Source organism: Peromyscus eremicus, chromosome 3, assembly GCF_949786415.1.
Source record: "Peromyscus eremicus chromosome 3, PerEre_H2_v1, whole genome shotgun sequence".
In the NCBI taxonomy this organism is placed as follows: Eukaryota; Metazoa; Chordata; class Mammalia; order Rodentia; family Cricetidae; genus Peromyscus; species Peromyscus eremicus.
Genome location: NC_081418.1, coordinates 105,041,736 through 105,059,807, shown reverse-complemented (window position 1 = coordinate 105,059,807; position 18,072 = coordinate 105,041,736). Strand labels below are relative to the sequence as shown.

The 18,072-nt window shown below is 44.4% G+C and overlaps 1 long non-coding RNA gene across 1 annotated transcript in view; it reads right to left on the bottom strand.

Moving 5' to 3' along the window:
- Positions 1-18,072, bottom strand: part of LOC131906007 (uncharacterized) — a 156,393-nt gene that overhangs the window by 45,308 nt on the left and 93,013 nt on the right. Inside the window, exon 2 of the long non-coding RNA XR_009378091.1 lies at positions 450-584. This is a non-coding gene — a long non-coding RNA (uncharacterized LOC131906007). The remainder of the gene's footprint in view (positions 1-449; positions 585-18,072) is intronic.

Below are 18,072 nucleotides of genomic sequence, written 5' to 3'. Positions count from 1 at the left end.
TAGAGGGTAAGAGTCCATGATAGTGGAGTAGAGCCGTGGTAACAAGCATGGAGTCTGAGAGCTCACATCTTGAACTTCAAGCACAAAATAGAGAGAGAGAACTGGAAATGGCATGGGTTTTTTTCCAGTGACATACAAGGCCAACAAAGCCACCTCCCTAACCTCCCCAAACAGAGCCACCAACTGGGACCAAGTATCCAAACATTTGAGTCTATGGGAGACATTCTCATTCATGCCACTACCTTTATTAATACGATGAGAGAGCAATCAAGTAAGAATCCACAAATTGGCCTTGGTTTTCACAAATACAGACATATGTGCACAAGTGAGTGCATGTGTATGTGTGCACACACACACAAACATACACACACACACACATACACACACAGAAAGAGAGTAAAAGGTATCTAACATACATCATAAAGAAGGTGAACTTATCTTTGGTGTACCTGCTCATCAGTGGCAAACCACATTGATCAATGTTTTGACCTGTTGCTTAGTTAGGTGGGTGTTCAAAGTGGGAAGACACAGTGCAGGGGAGCAGAGCCAGCAGCTGGGGTCAGTGCACTTGCAGGAATCCAGATCTGAGGGCAGATAAATGATTTTTAAGGAATCCTTGTAAACACAGGGTTAATCTCCCACAGGTCAGATCTGGTTCGTGTTATCATTTCTGGGTTTCCTAAAACCAGTGACTCAAATCTGGGCCGCCCTTTTAGCCTGGGAAATCTGTAAAGCGGAAACTAGGGGGAAAGGGCCCTTTGTGATTCGTCTCCAAATGAATCACTAGTGCTTAGAGCCAAATTCAATTTGGGATTCATTCAGCTATGTTACCTTGAAAAGTGGAAGCACCCTGCCTTTCCCTTTTCCTCTCTTTGTTCCCTCCCAGCCAGGGCTCCCTCCCTCCACTACACCCTTCACCTTTTGCACAAAGACCTTCAGAATTCCAAAATTTCAGTGGCTCCCTGGGGAAGAGGCCAGTGGACCTCCCACTCCAGGACCACCCTCTAGTCTTTCCTCCCAGGTGCCGAGAGGAAAACTTGACTCAGTTTTTCCTCGGCACAACAGTGGTAGTCTGCTTCTCCTCTCTTTCAGTAACCCCCATGAGTCAGGTAATCACCATTGTTCAGGAGAGTGAGCAAATGCTTGGGACGTGAGACTAGCCCTCATGGGTGAATGAGTCTCTGAGAGTTGTTGGTTAATTGTGTTAAAGGTAAGGTAAGTTTTTGCACATCTCCAAGGAGGCATTCCTGCTAGAAAACCCAGGCAGGACACATAATCAAACAAAGGCATCTGGGAATTATGGGAGCATAGACTCCTCCTGTCCCGTGGGACCCCTTGGGGGAGTGCTGGGGACAAGGATATCTGGGCTATTCCTAACTGTCCTCTGTTCTAAGACCAGCCACTACAGTGCTTTGAGGAGGGTAAGGGGAATTCTGGGGCAGGCTTTCTATGTTTTCTCACCTTCTTCAGTTCAGTCAACTCTCCCTGAATACGGGAGTTCTGGAACCTATGGCTCTTACTTTGGGCCCATTCTTACCCTCTGAGAACTGCCTTTGAGGGGGGAAACAGATAGAAAGACACCTGTATTACAACATATCCACCTTCTCGACAGTGCTGGCCTGCCTGATTGCACCCCACCTTCCCATGATTCCCTGGAAAAAATCAGTAACTAGACTACTGTTTTCCCCACCACTTTTCTTCAGGCTATCTTTCCTTTATTAAGTGTAGTTTCATCCTAACCAATATGCTCTGGGAAATTATAGGTAGATACACCATTACACTATTCTATGTGCACATTAAAATAAGTACATATACAAGGAAACCTGTTCGTCTGTGTACCTTACACCTAGTATACTCCCATCTTCCCCATGTGCTGCCCATAGGAGATCTTGGTCACGTGGTGTGCTATGTACAGCTATGAGTCAGATGTCTCACAGAGGCTAAGGCAGAGTAGGTCCGGGGAGCAGAGAGAAAGGAATAGGTGGAGTGGACTTCCTTAAGGGCTTTGAACTGACAGTCAAAACACAAATAGGAGTTTGCTAGAGATTCCCGGTGGGAAAGGGGGCTCCAAACACAAAGAACACAGATGTCTAGCTTTAAGGTAGTGGGAGAGGAGTAAGGACAGGATATTTATCTAATCAGTATTTTATGCCTGCTTACCTTAGTCACATGTCTATCAGTTTTTTCTGTGATGCTGAGACCATTTACTAGGAAATTTGATAAGCAGTCCCTCTCAGATTGTTTACACTGTAGTTAGTACACACACACACACACACACACACACACACACACACACACATATACACACACAGGACACAGCTCTCACTATCTGTGGACTCACAAGCCTTAGATTCAACCAATCAAAACAGAAATCTTTATGGAACAAATGAGGTCTTTGTTGTTGTTGTTTCTCCCTAAGCAAAATGGTATAACTGTGTCCATTTATATTATAGTGGGTGTTAGAAGTAACCTAGATGCCCGAAAGTGGGTGGGAAGATGTGCTGAGGCTATAGGCTTGAGCAACTGCAGACTTTCATATCCATGGGGGTTGCCCGAGTAAATCCCCTGCAGGCACAGAAGGAAAAGTGCACAGGCATCAGAGATAAGCATTCAAAGAGAGTGCACACTTGAGGACCAGAATAGCAACACAGATAAGCATTGGGGGGGGGGGGGAGCTCAGAGGGGGAGCGTCCCTAGAAGCCCAGATTGTGAAAGGCATCCCAGGAGCTGGGGACCATGAGGAATGAGGTGAAATCTGGAGAGCAGAGTAAACAATACTTCAGGCTGGAGGAACAGATGAGAAGAAACAGAGGAGGGGAGACAGCGGAGCTAAGATGACAGACCCACAGACCCTGCCTCCATCCTCGCTGTCCGCGAGGCGGATGCAGACGCTGGGAACAGCTCCTCACCCCAGCACTTAACCCTGTGCTCCGGTGGCTGTTGGGGTCTGTGAATTTTGTGAATTCTTGTGTGCACTGGGGGAGGGGGCTGCGAGTATCTCTTCTTCTTGCCATGGCCTCCAAAATCGCTTAGGAGTTTCTCGGTGTCTTCGGTTTCATGACCCCAGCCTCCTATTTTGTTTCTTTAGACATCTGATTTTTTTTTCTTTCATTACCAAAAGAATCCAGTTTTCACAATCTGGAAAGAACACAAAAGTTCTCAGAATGATTAGATTCACTTGCTCGTGGGTGCTCAGTAAAATCAGGCCTCTCAGTGAGGTCAAGGTCTAACACCCACCAGAGCTCTTTGCCAAGCTCTCGGCCTCCCTGGGTTTTCACGAGGTTTACATGCCTTCCCTGGCTCAGAGTCTCTCCTCCCCCATCAGGACTGTATCATCTCAGTTCAGGGAAACCCTCGTTGGGTATTTCTCCCGGTCACTGACCATGACTTGGGTGCACATTTTTTTCCCTTTGACACTTGGCTCTGCTACCTACTATGCCGTCCTCAAGAGTCGCTGGGACTTGTGGAAAGGGAGCTGGCTGGCTTGATGGGCCTTCAGCGCATCCCAGGCTTACAGTACGGTATTTCTTTGCACTAGCATGACATCAAATGATGTTGAAAAACAGCATGACCCTCTAAAAACCTAGCCCACTTGCAAGTCCACTGCGGCTGCATAATGATTACATCAACTGTCTTTCTCTCTTCAGTATGCAACAATCTGGTGAGGAAGATAGGCAAAGCTCACGTCCTCCCTTCCTCATCTCATTGAACAACTCATGGCCAGCCTTGATTGATCTTAGCCCTTCCATTCACAGTCCCTCCTCAGACTGTTTTTCAACAAATGCTATATATCATACAGTTTTGCCTTTAAACATTCCAGCATTGTTCAGGATTTTAAATAGACTTTGATATATATAAATAGCCTGGGGCACTTGCCAGGTCATAGAAAAGTCTGATGCTATACAATACCACATGGGGCAGGCTGATAGGAGCAGCCCTAAGGTTTTTCTCTGAAACATTTCTTTGTTCAGTTGTGTCGGTTAAAGTCTCTTGGATCCTGTGAACTCGGATCGTTTGAGTCAGCTCTGTGGGATTAGCCGTGCAAGCTCAGTTCTGGTATCTAGCTTGTTTTGTAAACAGGGGCCTGCTTCAGCACCATTAGGATGGTAAGGAATCATTTGGACATCAACTGGATTTCACATTCACTGACTCACAACTTAATCATGGAGATGCTCAGATGAATGCAGAAAGCAGTGTCCAATGGCCTGCACTTCATGGAAACAACGCCCTACACGCATAGGAACATCCTGCACCATCCACCATCCACCTCAGCTCACCAGGTGTAATGTACCACACCCATGCATGCCTGAGCTACATCTGGGGGTCAGAGAAGCCCCTTCCACCACTTCCCATTAACTCACAAACAGCAGCTCTGCTGGCACCCACTTCCACAGGCAAATGCCAGGTCATTGGCAAGGCTGATTGTAGTATATATTGCTTACTTACATATCTATGAAACATTTAGCACAAGTTAAATTGTACTAGTATTTAATCAGGTTTTATCTTTTTTTTTTTCCCTTTCTGTAATTTTTGAGTATTGTGCACAAATCTAGGGTTTCTCTGCCCCAGCCCTACTGAGCTGCTGGCTGGGTAATTCGTTGCTGGGGATAAATGGGGAGCCTGTGCATTAAAGGATATTTAGTAACCGTCTGTCCTGGCTGTTATTCACCAGGAATACCCAACTCTGAGCTCCCCCACCACACCTTAGCAACCAAAAAAAAAAAAAAAAATGATTATAGACATTGTAAATATCCCCTGGGGATAAGGGTCTAACTCACATAAGGTTTTTTCTAAGTGGTTGGGAATGGCTGCCCTAACTCGGTTTCCCATAATCTCTGTGGTATTTACCACACTACCCGAATAGTATGCTGAGTTTTAGGAATATGTGTACATTGTAACAGAGCCATTCTATAGCTTACCCAAATACCTCTAAACAGGTCCTCAGGCTAACATGATTTATGGTGTGCTATAAGATTCCACCAGCTGTGCGTAGAGCTAGAAATGCAAATCCACAATTTAATCATGGATGGCTAACAAGATCTTTCCTTTCAATGTCTACAAATCTTGAACCATACCAAGTCTTATAACAAAAACCATGCTGGTGGCAATGGCTACCATTTACTGAGCCAATTCACTCTGCTATACCCACCACAACCTGTGCTGCATTTTGACCTTCACAAGAGCTGCTTCTGGGGGCCAGTGTCCATTACTCCTCCCTCTTTACTAGACGAGCACCCACAGGAAGAAAATTGAGGCCCTGAAAATGGAGGTGATCTGCTTAATGTATGCCCTTTTTTACCTGAGAAAGAGAGGCATCAGGTCAGGCTGTAAGCTACCTTTAATGCTTCTGGAACCTCTTCTCTTAAGGATACCAGCAGCTACTTCCTAAATACCTGTGCAATTTCCCAAAGTAGTGACTATCATTTGTAATTCAGAAGAGTCAAAAGTTCCACCATCCTTACGCAAAGGCAGCTAAGTGAGACAAAAATTATCTCATAGGACTATGGAGAAACTGTAAAAATAAGACAACAGAAAGGGGGCTAATTTTATAGAAACGTGCCCATATGTTAGGATTTTTAAATTTATTATTATTGTATGTATGGGTGGTGACTGTGTGAGTGCAGGCATGTGCATACCACAGCGTGCATATGGAAATCAGGGGACCACTGTGTATATGTGTGTGTGTGGGGGGTGCTGGCTCTCTTCTTCCAAATCCAGGAAACCAGGTTGGAATGGCAAATGCCTTTAGACACTGAGCCATCTTGCCTGCTTTTCTTTTTTTTCTTTTTTTTTAAACAAACAAGCAAAACAAAGAAAACATAAAAACCTCGTTTGTTTGTTGAGACAGGAGCTCATATATCCCAGGCTGGACTTGACCTCACCACGTAGCTGAGGATGACCTGGACCTGTTGGTCTCCTTTCCTTTACCTCCCTGGTGCTGAGATTGCAGACCTGAGCCACCCACCCCCAGTTATTTGTGATGCGCGAGATCAAACCCAAGGCCTCTACATGCTAGACAAGCCCTCTGCTGTGTGACATCACCAGCTGCTCTCATGCTTTAACCATGCAACAGTGTATGTATCGGTTTCTACATTAACAAAACCCCAAAGACATTATCTCAAATGAAGAAGAACTGCTGTGTGCAAGAACAGGGGGGTGGGGGTTAAACTATAGTTCTTATACGCTCAGACAGGCACACACATTACATACATGTAGGTGGATTTTTTTGTTTTTTTAGAAACATCTTTAGAAAGGGGAACTGTAGAGAAAGATGTAGACAAAGACTGCACAAGAGGTAATAACAGAGGAACTAGATACTTAATGAGTTCAAGTTGGATTAAATTCTGGAATACAGAACAGACTTGCAGATGTGATTACAAAACCACTGTCAGTACGCTTAAAGGAATCAGGGACTGGGATCGAGGCCAGGGTACTGGAGACAAGAATATGCTACACCAGTTTTTAAAAATGAGAAAAATGTGGATTCTAAAAACTAGAAGGCAGTGATCGTAGGCTACGGCATCCGACTATTTACTCATATTTTAGGAGCTTTTAAGAAGGAGCGATCAGCAGAGATGGTTGGGAGCCTGAAGGGCTTCACTCAGCCCACTGCCCTAAGCTGCTTCCTCTTTCAATGGTTTGCTTTTGATAGATCAATAAAATATTCCAGACAGTGTGCATTCCTGCGAGCTCATTTGATACACAGATGTGTGTGCTTCTTTGTGAAAGCACGGGCTAGATAGGGATTTGGAGATTGGATCCGCAGCTAACTGAACTGTGAATAATCACTACCCAAGGCTCCAAACTGCCTCCGCTGTCTGCTCCGCTCAATACCTGGAACCCACAGCCCAAGCAGATGGCCACCGTGGCTTGTCTCACTTGCAAAGGTAGAGAACTTTGAGTGCTTCCAGCATGGAATCCTGTTCCTGAAGACACACCATTTCAATAGCTGAGCTGGTGTTTGTATTTTGACCTCACAAGGTCTCTACTGCCTTCTTAATAAGCAGTAAGGATTAAAATGAGGACTCTAATTAAGGCCAGAGTTTTTCTCCCATGCAGTATGTGGATAAAGGTTTCCTCAGAATTAGCCACCCTGTGCTGGGTTCTGTTTCCTCTCCTTTACTTGGACCTGGGTGGACTTTTCAACCGGTGTTGCTGGGCCAGACTCCCTGAGGGACCCCAATCCTCTTTTTCCAAAAACATCATCTCTAAGGCCAATATGAGGTTTGTGTTTTGCCTGAATAAGAAAAAAGGATTTAGCCCATTTATTTTACTAGTTCAGCCACAAACAGATCTTTAGGGATCAAAACCCCTTGGCTCTAAAAATGAAGGATTTCTTTCTGTCTTAAGCGTTCTCTCCTTTCCGTAGCACTTTGTTTTGGAAGTAAAGAAAAGGAGGAAAACGTGAGAAAGGAAAAGGGGGGATAGTAAAGAAGGGGGAGAAAGAAAAAAATTTTAAAGGAAAAAGGAAGAAAGGAAGAGACCCACAAAGCAAGGAATGAGCTGAGGAAGCCTCTCCCTTGTGTGGTATAACCAAATTCCTCTTCAAGTCAGCAGGGCAAATTTAAATGGTTACAGTTCCCCCAGCTGTTTGGTCTGAGATGCTGTGTAAACATGCCCGCCCCTCATCTGGCCCCCAGGAGGCTGGAACCTCGGGAGGGAATCCTGCTTTGCCAAAACCACCATGAACTCTGCAGTGGGGTCCTTTGCCTGCTTAGTCAGCAGAAGCCACCAGAGGAATTCAACTGTTTCCAATTTTGTTTCTTCTCAATGCCAAGAGGGGAGTGCTCAGGTGAAGGGTGAAGTTCGAGAACAATACAGGTCCAGCTTAGAAATGGGGACACCGTTCTCAGATCCTTCCTGGTATTGTGGAGTCCAAGTTTGTGGCAAGATTATTATTCCTCTCTGGTGTCATCCCACGTGCTCAGGGAGGAGGATTTGACTGGGTAGAAAACCCAGGCTTTGTGTTCTGCTGTTCTTTGTGTGATTTTTTTTTCTTCTCTCTCATTACTATATCCTGACATTTTTTTTTATCAATGGAAACTTCTGTGGTCATTAACGAATTTGACATACTATTGAGCAATATATATTATTTGTCACGAGAAGGGGCCTGAGATCTATTGGTTGCAGAAACACATTGTGTCATTACAATTCACATCAGTTATCTGTAGAAAGTGGTTTTGATGTTTCATATTTTTCTTTAGTTAGATTCTTTTGTTTAGGATTATAGATAACACGTACAAAGAGCTTCCTGTGCATGGGTACCATAGCATTCCATATGAATCACCCCAGTGCATCCTTGCAAAAGACCCATGAAGTAGCTGCTGTTCTATTTGATAAGGTGACATTCTAAAGAATGACAAAGTCAGTCAGCCTTGAACCTCAAACCCACACTAAAGGCCATTCCCCTAAGCACCTGTGATGATATTGTTTTCTTAAAAAAAAAAAAAAAAGCCCAAACAAACAAACAAACAAGAAAAGCAGACCGATTAAAATAAATTCATTCTGACAACTTTTCAAATCTGTTTCCAAACCAAATGCAGTTACTTAAAATGAATTGGCAAGCAAACTCCTACTAACATGCAAAATGTCCCTAGTGCTTAATTGTGTGGCCTGGCTGACCACAGGGATCATTCTGGTGTTTGTGTGCACACTTTTGTAGCCTCCCAAAAAACACAAAACTTCGATCTGGTATGCTAACTGCTACTCTTTTAGTGACAGGATGGTATAATTTTAGATTCTTCTTTTGATCCATGGTATTTTAAATTTTTCTGTCATAGCAAGTACTACTTTTGTAGGAGGCACAGGCAAAGGACAGGGGGCTTCAACCCCACCTTCTAGCCTCTCAGTGCACCACCACCTCAGTCCTCTGTCCTAAGGACCTACTTGAACAATTGCCCATCTTTCCCTTTTCTGTCTACCTGGGGCCCTGGGGACCTCAGGCCACGTGGGATTCAGCTTTCTTTAGACAAAACCTATGCTGGTGCCTTGAGGCAAGGCACACAATCCAAGACCTCCACAGAGTTGGCAAAATACTGAGAGATAAGGCTGACTAAGTTTTACATCTCCGGCCTGTCTACACTTTGGCAGCTCAGAGGCCAAGGACTGCTTATCCGATGGGGCTCATTAGTGGTAAAATCCCTTGATTTCTGGGGCTCAGGGGATAGGCTGATCATTAAAAAATCATGTTAAGATGCCTGAAAAGACCTCCATGAAGGCAACTTCATTTCTCTTGTTCCTGAAGGAGAGGCTGTGTACCAGGGAGAGCTGAAGGTGGGCAGGTGACCTGCCTCCCCATGCATCTGCTGCTCTTCTCTGTGTTCCAATGATGATGTATTTAGTGCGTGCCTACTATAGTCAAGATAATGTTCCACTTGATTGGCAGGGTCTATGGTTTGAATCTGAAATGTCTCCAGCAGGCTACATTTATCAGGTGTGGGAGAAATCATCCAGTTGCTTTTCATATAGGTCTTTGCGGACATTTTTAAATTTCCAGCCAGCCAGCCAGCAGCTAGAATTAAAAGAATGACTCTCTATAAAGGACATTCTGAATAAGGCAGCTCTCAAGAATGTAAGAGCAAGCCGGACGGTGGTGGCGCACGCCTTTAATCCCAGCACTCGGGAGGCAGAGCCAGGCGGATCTCTGTGAGTTCGAGGCCAGCCTGGGCTACCAAGTGAGTTCCAGGAAAAGGCGCAAAGCTACACAGAGAAACCCTGTCTCGAAAAACCAAAAAATAAAATAAAATAAAAAATAAAAAATAAATATGAAAAAAAGAATGTAAGAGCAAGCAAAGGTTACTAAAGGTGGAAATGAACGAAGGTCAGAGTTTACTACAAATAAGCAGAAACTTTGAAATGGTGGATGTGTTCCTCGTTTGATCACTGTAATGGTACACCATGGTCCACAGTGGTCCAAATTTGTAGGACTATTATTCTTCATAATTGTGTTTGGGGATGGGGAAGAAAGAAAACATGACATACAACACGAACCATCTTGGACTTTGTGCCTGTGGACATTTTATAATTAGAAAATGGGAAGCAGAAATAAAATCTTCTCCAGTACTTTACCTGGCATTTCAAAGGCTGACCCCACAATGGCAGCTCACATTCAATACCAGGAGTCAGCCCACTCAATAAGAAAATCACTCTTGCTCATGTCTCAGTCACACCTACTTTTACTTACTTCTGCCTCTTGGTGCTACAGCCATAATAAAACAGCATAAAAGGTTGTTTTTGTCTAAGCTCTGCTTTGAAAGGAACTTGGAGGAAGACACCAGCCATGTCTCTGTAACAGGCTTGCCAATAGAAATTGGGGCTGATTTGGTCCTGTGTGCCCCATAACATACTCTTCCCAAGTCTTCTTTCCTCTTTTCTTGGAGCTGGACCAAAGCTATAAACTGGACTAATGTAGGCTGAGAAGAGGCTTCAAGAGTGCAAGCGCTGGAACACTTGCCCAGCATGTTTACGTGCCCAGGTTTGACAACTCCACACACCCCCAAACTGCAAAAGAAAACACAAAACCCACATAGATAAATCCAGACATTCAAAGAGATGGGGGAATAATGATATGGCAGGATTTTGTTTAATAAGAATGACAGAAATCTGGACGTCGGAATGGAGCTTGGTTCATGGAGTGTTCACCTAGTATAAGGGAAGCTCTGCATCATCCCCAGCACCACAGTAAACCAGGTGCAGTGGTATGTGCCTACAATCCCAGCACTGAGAGGTGGAAGCAGGAAGACAGCAAGTTCAGAGGCATCTTTCATTAAACATTGAGTTCAAGGCCATCCTGGGAGATTTGAATGCCTGTCTCTTAATAAGTGAGATACTGAGATCTTCGTCTAAGGGAAGCTACTCTATTTTAAGGTCTTTTTTCTTAAAGCAACATAATCCTTAATCCTGCATATTATCACTGAAATTGCAACAACCTTAGGGGTACATGGGTGCTATCAGTAATGAATCTGGAATAAAGGACTGAAATTAATTCTCAATCTGTAGACAACTTCTCACTTCTAAGAAAATGCTGCACTTAGCTTTGTATTTACATGACCACAATTGGGAGGAAGGATGGAGAGTATTACTACCCCAAAAGCAGGGGACCAAATGAGAGTTTGGGGCTGGAAGTTGCTGGGTTTTATACATACAGCACTTTCCGTTCCAGGGAAATAGAGATGGAGTAGCTGATAGCCTTGGAGACACCAATATTTGAAGAAATCTAATAGATAAGAGGCACACAGGGCATCTGCACTTGGATTAGGGTTAAAGAGGAGTCTCTAAGTAGATCCTTATTTTTTTTTATTTGTATTTATATGCATTGGTGTTTCGCCTCCATGTATATCTGTATAGGGTGTTGGGTCCCCTGGAACTGAAATTATAGACAGTTGTGAGCTGCCATGTGGGACCTGGGAATTGAACTCGGGTCCTCAGGAAGAACAGCCAGTGCTCTTAACCACTGAGCCATCTCTCAAGCCCTCTAAGTGGATCTTATTTACTTGTTATTTACATTTTAATGTTTTCTTTACTGAGGGTGGAGTATGTGCCTGTGTGTGAGTATCTGGAGGCCCAGAAATCAACCTTGGTGTCTGGTGTCCTCTATTATGCTGTGCCACCTTGCTTTTTGAAACAGGCTCTCTCCCTGAACCTGGAGCTCACTGATTAGCTAGACTGGCTATCCAGGAGCTCCCTGGATCCTTCTGTCTCCACCCTGTCCCCCTCTCCCTGCCACCACAGTAGGGAATTATAGATGCCTAGGCTTAGCTTTTGGGGTAAGTTCCGGGGATTCAAACTCAGTCACCATCCTCACATGGTAAGCCCTTTATCCCTAGCCCTAGAAGTTAAATCTCAGAAGGGCTTCCCCAACAAGATGGTAGGAGGTAGGAGGTAGCCTATGGTCTAGTCTCCCTTCCTGGAGCTGAAGCATGTAAACTGGTGTGTGTGTGTGTGTGTGTGTGTGTGTGTGTGTGTGTGTGTGTACATTTGTGTGTTTAGGGGATGCATGTGGATGCCAGAGCACAACCTCAACCTCAGCCTCAGATGTCATCCCTCAGAAGCTATCCACCTTCATTTTATTTTTGAGTCAAGGTCACTGAGTAGGTTAGGCTGGCTGGCTAGTGAGCTGCAGGGGTCTGTCTTTGCCTATGCTAGTTGTGGGGTTACAGGCACATGTTTCCCTGCCCATCTTTTTTACGTGGCTCATGAGGGTCAAACACAGGTTCCCGTGCTTACAAAGGAAGCACTTTATTGACTGAGCTGTTTCAAAATTCCTTTTCTGACAATCTCCAGCTAGAGGAGGCAGCCCCAGGGTGGTGTGTGAGCCCAGGTAACAAAGTCTTCGCTGACCTTGAAAGATCATGGTTTCTACAGCTAGAACTTAATTAATAAGCAATGGGCAGGCGCCTCTGCTGCCCTGCTGGTAACTACAGCTCCATGCCAATGCCTCCTTGTCCTCCGTGTTGCCTGATGAATGTGGATAGCTTAGGGAATGAAATGACAACAGAAAATTAAGCCATGAGGGGAATCTAAGAATACATTGTTCCTCTAAGATCTATTTTATAACTTAAGAAATCCACACCATGTTTCTTCCTCTGTAAACACCACTGGTCCCAGATAAGGAACTTTATTCTAAGAAAACTCACATCCATCTCCCTCCTACTCCAGTACCTTTTGCCCCCCATTCAAACTGTCTTTTCTTTGTTTGCTTGGTTGGTTTTGGTTTTTCCAGACAGCATTTCTCTATGTAGCCCTGGCTGTCCTGGCTGTTGTGGAACTCACTCTGTAGACCAGGTTGGCCTCGAACTCAGAGGTTCCTCCTGCCTCTGCCTCCAGAGTGCTGGGATTAAAGGCGTGTGCCACCACTGCTCCGCTGTCTTTCATTCTTACTGTCTCATCTCATCAATACATGATGTAGCATTTTGTAAGACAAGCCCAGCTCAGGCTGAATTTCAGTCATAGGAGAAACCCCAGTGGGTACTGTCTGTAAGGATGCATTGCTAAAGTTACAAAGTAGTTAGCTGGAGAAAAGGAAGTGTCAACATTCAAATGCACAAGACTTTAAAATCATAATCTGCCAAACAAAATGCTTTCCTCAGAGCTGAGTCAATATCCTCTCAGGGACAGACCTGAGGAACCAGACAGCTGCCTCTGTTTAGAATTTCCCATGTGTCTCTGCTCTCCTTCCCAGCTCTACCCACAAGGCTGGGGCTTCCTTTTTTTAAGCCTCCTTATTCCCAGCATGGGACTCAAGTAGTGAACGAGAGAGCCAGCTGCCATGAAAACGTTCTTCCATCTGCCCCTCTCCTTGTCTTCCCCTCCTCAGCACACATTCAGATGTTTCTGTCTTGTTATCTGTCTGCAGGAAGAAGTTAGAGTTGACCTTGTCATCCTCGTGCTCTATTTACCAGACACGGCCGCCTCCTAAGCAGCATGTTTGTGAAAATAAATACATATAAATTACTTCAGATAAGCCTCAGCAAAGCTAACGAAGTAGTAAGCCTCCGTTTCCTGGTGGTAAAACGGAGGAGGAGGAGGAAGCTGACCGGACTTGCCAAAAGCCACACAGCTTAAGTGGGGTTTTCAGGAATTCGAACCTCTCCCTGAGAATCCTTTAGAAAATCATCAAGTATGTTCAAGTAGCTTTGGCACCCTTTCAATCATGCTTTTTTACGTTTTCAAAATTATTTTTAGAAAGGGCACGAAATAGTGGGTTTCTTGATGGCATTTCCTTACGCATGTATCAGTGCACTTTGCTCTTATTTGTCTCTCCACCCCCCTCCCCACCTCCCCTTCCGCCTAGTCCCTCTTCTCCCTCAAATCATCCTCCCATTGTGTTTGTGTCCGTCCCACACACATAAATGGACACATATGCATATGTGCGCTAACTCTGGGTTCCGCATTTGAGGGATCATGCAATATTGGTCTCCTTCTGTTACCACTGGCCTCTCTTGATCCCTCTTCCCTGTACCCCCCAAGTCCTCTTTCTGCCGGTGTAGGTATCACATTTTCCTTACCTATCCACCTGTTGATTGGGATCTAGACTGGTTCTCTATCTTGGCTGTTATAACTAGGGCTGCAGTGACCATACTCTGTGCAAGCATCTCTGAGGCACACTATTAGATTTCTTCGTGCATATGTCCTTGAACTACAGAGTTGGATGCACAGTAGCTGTATTTTTAGTTGTTTTAAGGAACCACCATACTGACTTGCATAGTGCCTAAACTAGTTTACAGTATGCTCTTTTCAAGTTAGAGAAATGCCCTTCCAACTTATGCTTTCTCCCAAACTGCCTAGGGTCTCAAGAATTCCAAGATTATCTTCTCTTAAAGACATTTATACTTGATAGGAAAGTCTTAGGGGACAAAAGACCTGAGAGCTCTAATGCATGGACCTGCTGTGAGTCTCAGAGCTTTTGAATCAGGCAGAGAAGAGCTGGCCTGCTCTGCTTTGGTGGTGGAGTCTTTCCTGAGACTCTTCAGTGAGGGCAGTGAGGGAGCTGCTACTTGATGTCTTAGCAAGCCCACACTCCCTGGCAACACTTCTCAAAACAGATACACACACATTCTCAACACTTCTCAAAACAGATACACACAAATTCTCTGATTTACTCAAACCAAAGCTATAATTCTTTAAGGCCACTGCTTTAAATCCACAGAGTCTGAGGAAGTAGCGGGGGCAGTTTTATAATACAGCAGTTTAGATCCCTGGCATGGCTCATGTCACATGGACCAGGTGGTGGTTTTCTAGCAAATAAAAACATGCTCTTTGGCTCTTCATCCCCTTGGGTCCCCAGAACATGTCTTCTCTCTGCTGTTGACAATCCAAAACATTCCAGTTGGCAGAACAATAGACTTTACTCCTGGTAGACCACTGTGAGTTGACTTTGGATAATGATTGTTCTATTTCCAGAAAGTTGCTGGGGATGGAGGAAGGAGGCCTCAGAAATCCAGCCACAGTTAGATACCACCTCAGGGGCTTTTGTACCACAGACCTTCAACCCCAAGCCTGGAACTGTGTGAGCAGATCGTTTCCAACTGCGTGTGCTGGCCTCCAATGCTGGAGGCCAGGGACTGTTTTCCAAAACACACTGCTCAGCTCTAGAATTATGCATCTGAATTCCTGGTCCAGAAGACCTTGTGTGTACTGACCTGTGAGCCACGAGATATGGTTCAACAATAAAGCAGTTGCTTGCTTTTCTTCCCACAACGTTCTGTTGTATGCAGGAAGAAAGTTTGGGTAAGAGGCGTTCTGGGCATGCTATTGGCTTTAGATGTAGGTTTGTGGGGGAAAAAATGTTTCCCTAGAGTTTTTCTATAGTAAGTACATTTTCCGCTGTTACTAAATGAGTAATTAATGTTTTAATATGGAGCTGGGCCTTATGCTGACAATTTATATGCATGAAACCACCCTCTTCTTTCCTCAAAGCAACTGGATTTTTACCCCTAAAACCCACTAGGAGGACAGCTTAAAATAAGTAAACATTTGGGTGGTCTGTTGATATTCACAGAGCACATTTGAAATGAACTAATTTGCCTTCTATGAGAAACAGATTTTAATGCTGTTCAAAGAGTTGCGTCTTTGAAATGAAGTAGCGCAAGTTGTCTTTGCATGCCCTCTGACTTGTTTAGGCTGTAGTCCTCACGGCAGCATGTGCTAATGAGGGGGAAGAGGTTGCCAGATCTAGGGCTAGAGGCCAAGAGGGTCTTAACCATGAGCAGCAAAGAGTAATAGCAGTCCCTGTATTTCTGATAACACCCTAGGGGACTGACCCTTGTAGAATGCATTCTTGATGCTCTGGGACTAGCTAGCTTCAAGTTGGGTTTACTAGAGCCAGACCCTAGCCAGAAAGCCACAAGGAAGGGGAATCATTACAGCCTTTTCTGCTCCCTCAGATTCTGTAACCCTTTACAATATACCAGTCCCTGGGTCTTCAGCCTAAGGGATCTTCGGGAATGCTGATCTTGCCAATCTCCGGACATCTTCCTAATGCTCCTGTTTCCTAAGCCACTCCCACCCCTCCCTTAGTTAACAACTTTCAGTACAATTGGTTAGCTGCCAGCGTCCTGAAAAGTGACTGCTGGCTCTTCCTGAGTAAGCCTAAGAAGTCCTAGGAGTGGTCTGCTAACGCTGGCTCTAGAGTGGACGGATCCGGAACAGTCCCCATGGATTGAACCTTTCCTAAGTTTTCTGGTGTTCTATGCTAAGCCTTGCAAGGTAGGATCTCAGAACTGGAGACTGAGCAAGTATCCTAAAGTCAGGGCTCATGGGACAGGAACCACTAACAAGGCACTTAGAGCCAAAGCTTGGCAATCTCTGAAGGAAAGAATTCTTAAACAGAAATATTACACATTACTTTTGTAGGTATTTTTATTAGTATACATTAATTATCCAAAACAATGGGCCTCTGTATGATATCTTCATACGGACCTATCCACCTTGCTTATTTCTCTATATTTATAAAATGTTTTCTATTAAGGGTACCGGGTGGATGTGGACCCTTTCTTTGGTTAATAGTGGTTATGAATTTGTCATTAACTCTTGCTGTTTCAATGGCAGTAACAGCTAAGCACCATTTGGCCCTGCAAATATGTTAGTGCTGAAGTAATGGTGACTTTTTCTTTTACTGAGATAGAACATGCCAGAAACTTCACCCCTTTTTGATGCAAATCATATAGATTTTAGGATGTTCTACAAAGTTGAGCAACCACTGCTGCTATGAAATTCCAGATTTCTGTCATCATTCCCAATTGAAATCCTATAAATGTTAGAGCCCTCTCCTCCCAGACCCTAGAAACCACTAACTTCTAGTCCCTATGGATTTGCCTACTCTAGAATTTCATGTAAGTGGAACTATGCCGACTTTCACAACTGGATTCTTACACATAGCTTATTATCTTCAGGATATATTTGTGTTATAAATATAGTCTTTGGCTGGGCATTGGTGGTGCAAGCCTTTAATCCCAGCACTTGGGAAGCAGAGAGAGGCAGATTTCTGTGAGTTTGGGGCCAGCCTGGTCCACAGAGCGAGTTCCAGGACAGGCTCCAAAGCTACAGAGAAACCCTGTCTCAAAAAAACTAAAATAAACAAACAAACAAATAAATGTAGTCTTTCACCCTTCATGGCTGAGCAGCCTCTCACAGTATGATTATACAGTTTACCTTTTCATTGTGTGATAGGCATTCAGATTGTGTACAGTGCTTAATACTACTATCAACATTTGGGTAAAGATTCTATGTGGGCATGCAAATAGTTCCAAATCTCTTAGGAACTATGTGCTTTTGACTACTCACCCAGTCCCTTCTTCATCCTCATGGTCAGTGCTCATGGTTCATATGTGCTTAATTAATACCAGGGATGGCCATTTGATCAAAATTAGCCAATGAAAGAATTCTGTACTCCTGGTCATGGTTATCAGTTCATTCACTAAGGATCATTTAAGGTAAGCCAATGTCCTTTGCTGGACTATTATGACTGCCCAGATATAGGCAGAAGATATGATCTCCCAGAAGGGTAGCTAATCATGTAGATATGAGAGTTCCCCCAGTGGGACGGAGAGAAGTATTTGAATGCCTATATCCTCCTGGTTCTGAAGTTACAGGACCGAGTTGACACTTGTTCCTGAGTGCTAAAGAGTGCTTTCTCACTACTGTCTGCTTCCTAACTCCTCCCCTAACTCCTTCCTTAGGAACCAGGAGCATATACAGAACCATCTCCTGCTATGTGCTGAACAACAGAAAGGGTTGTTTCTGTGCTCCTCAAGCCTGGTGAAGAGAGATTCCAGGCTCCTAGGGGTACCTGCCAGACTGCTTCAGGTTTTGACATTCTTGTTTTTGTGGCAGTGATGAAGCTAGGAAGAGAAAGGGATTCTTCCTGGCTGCCCCCTAACCTCTTGCATTTTCTCTTGGAACTTGTGTTTTTCTCTTACCTTTAGAAAGCAAGTTTGGGGGGCTGGAGAGATGGCTCAGTGGTTAAGAGCACTGGCTGTTCTTCCAGAGGTCCTGAGTTCAATTCCCAGCAACCACATGGTGGCTCACAACCATCTGTAATGAGATCTGGCGCCCTCTTCTGACCTGCAGGAA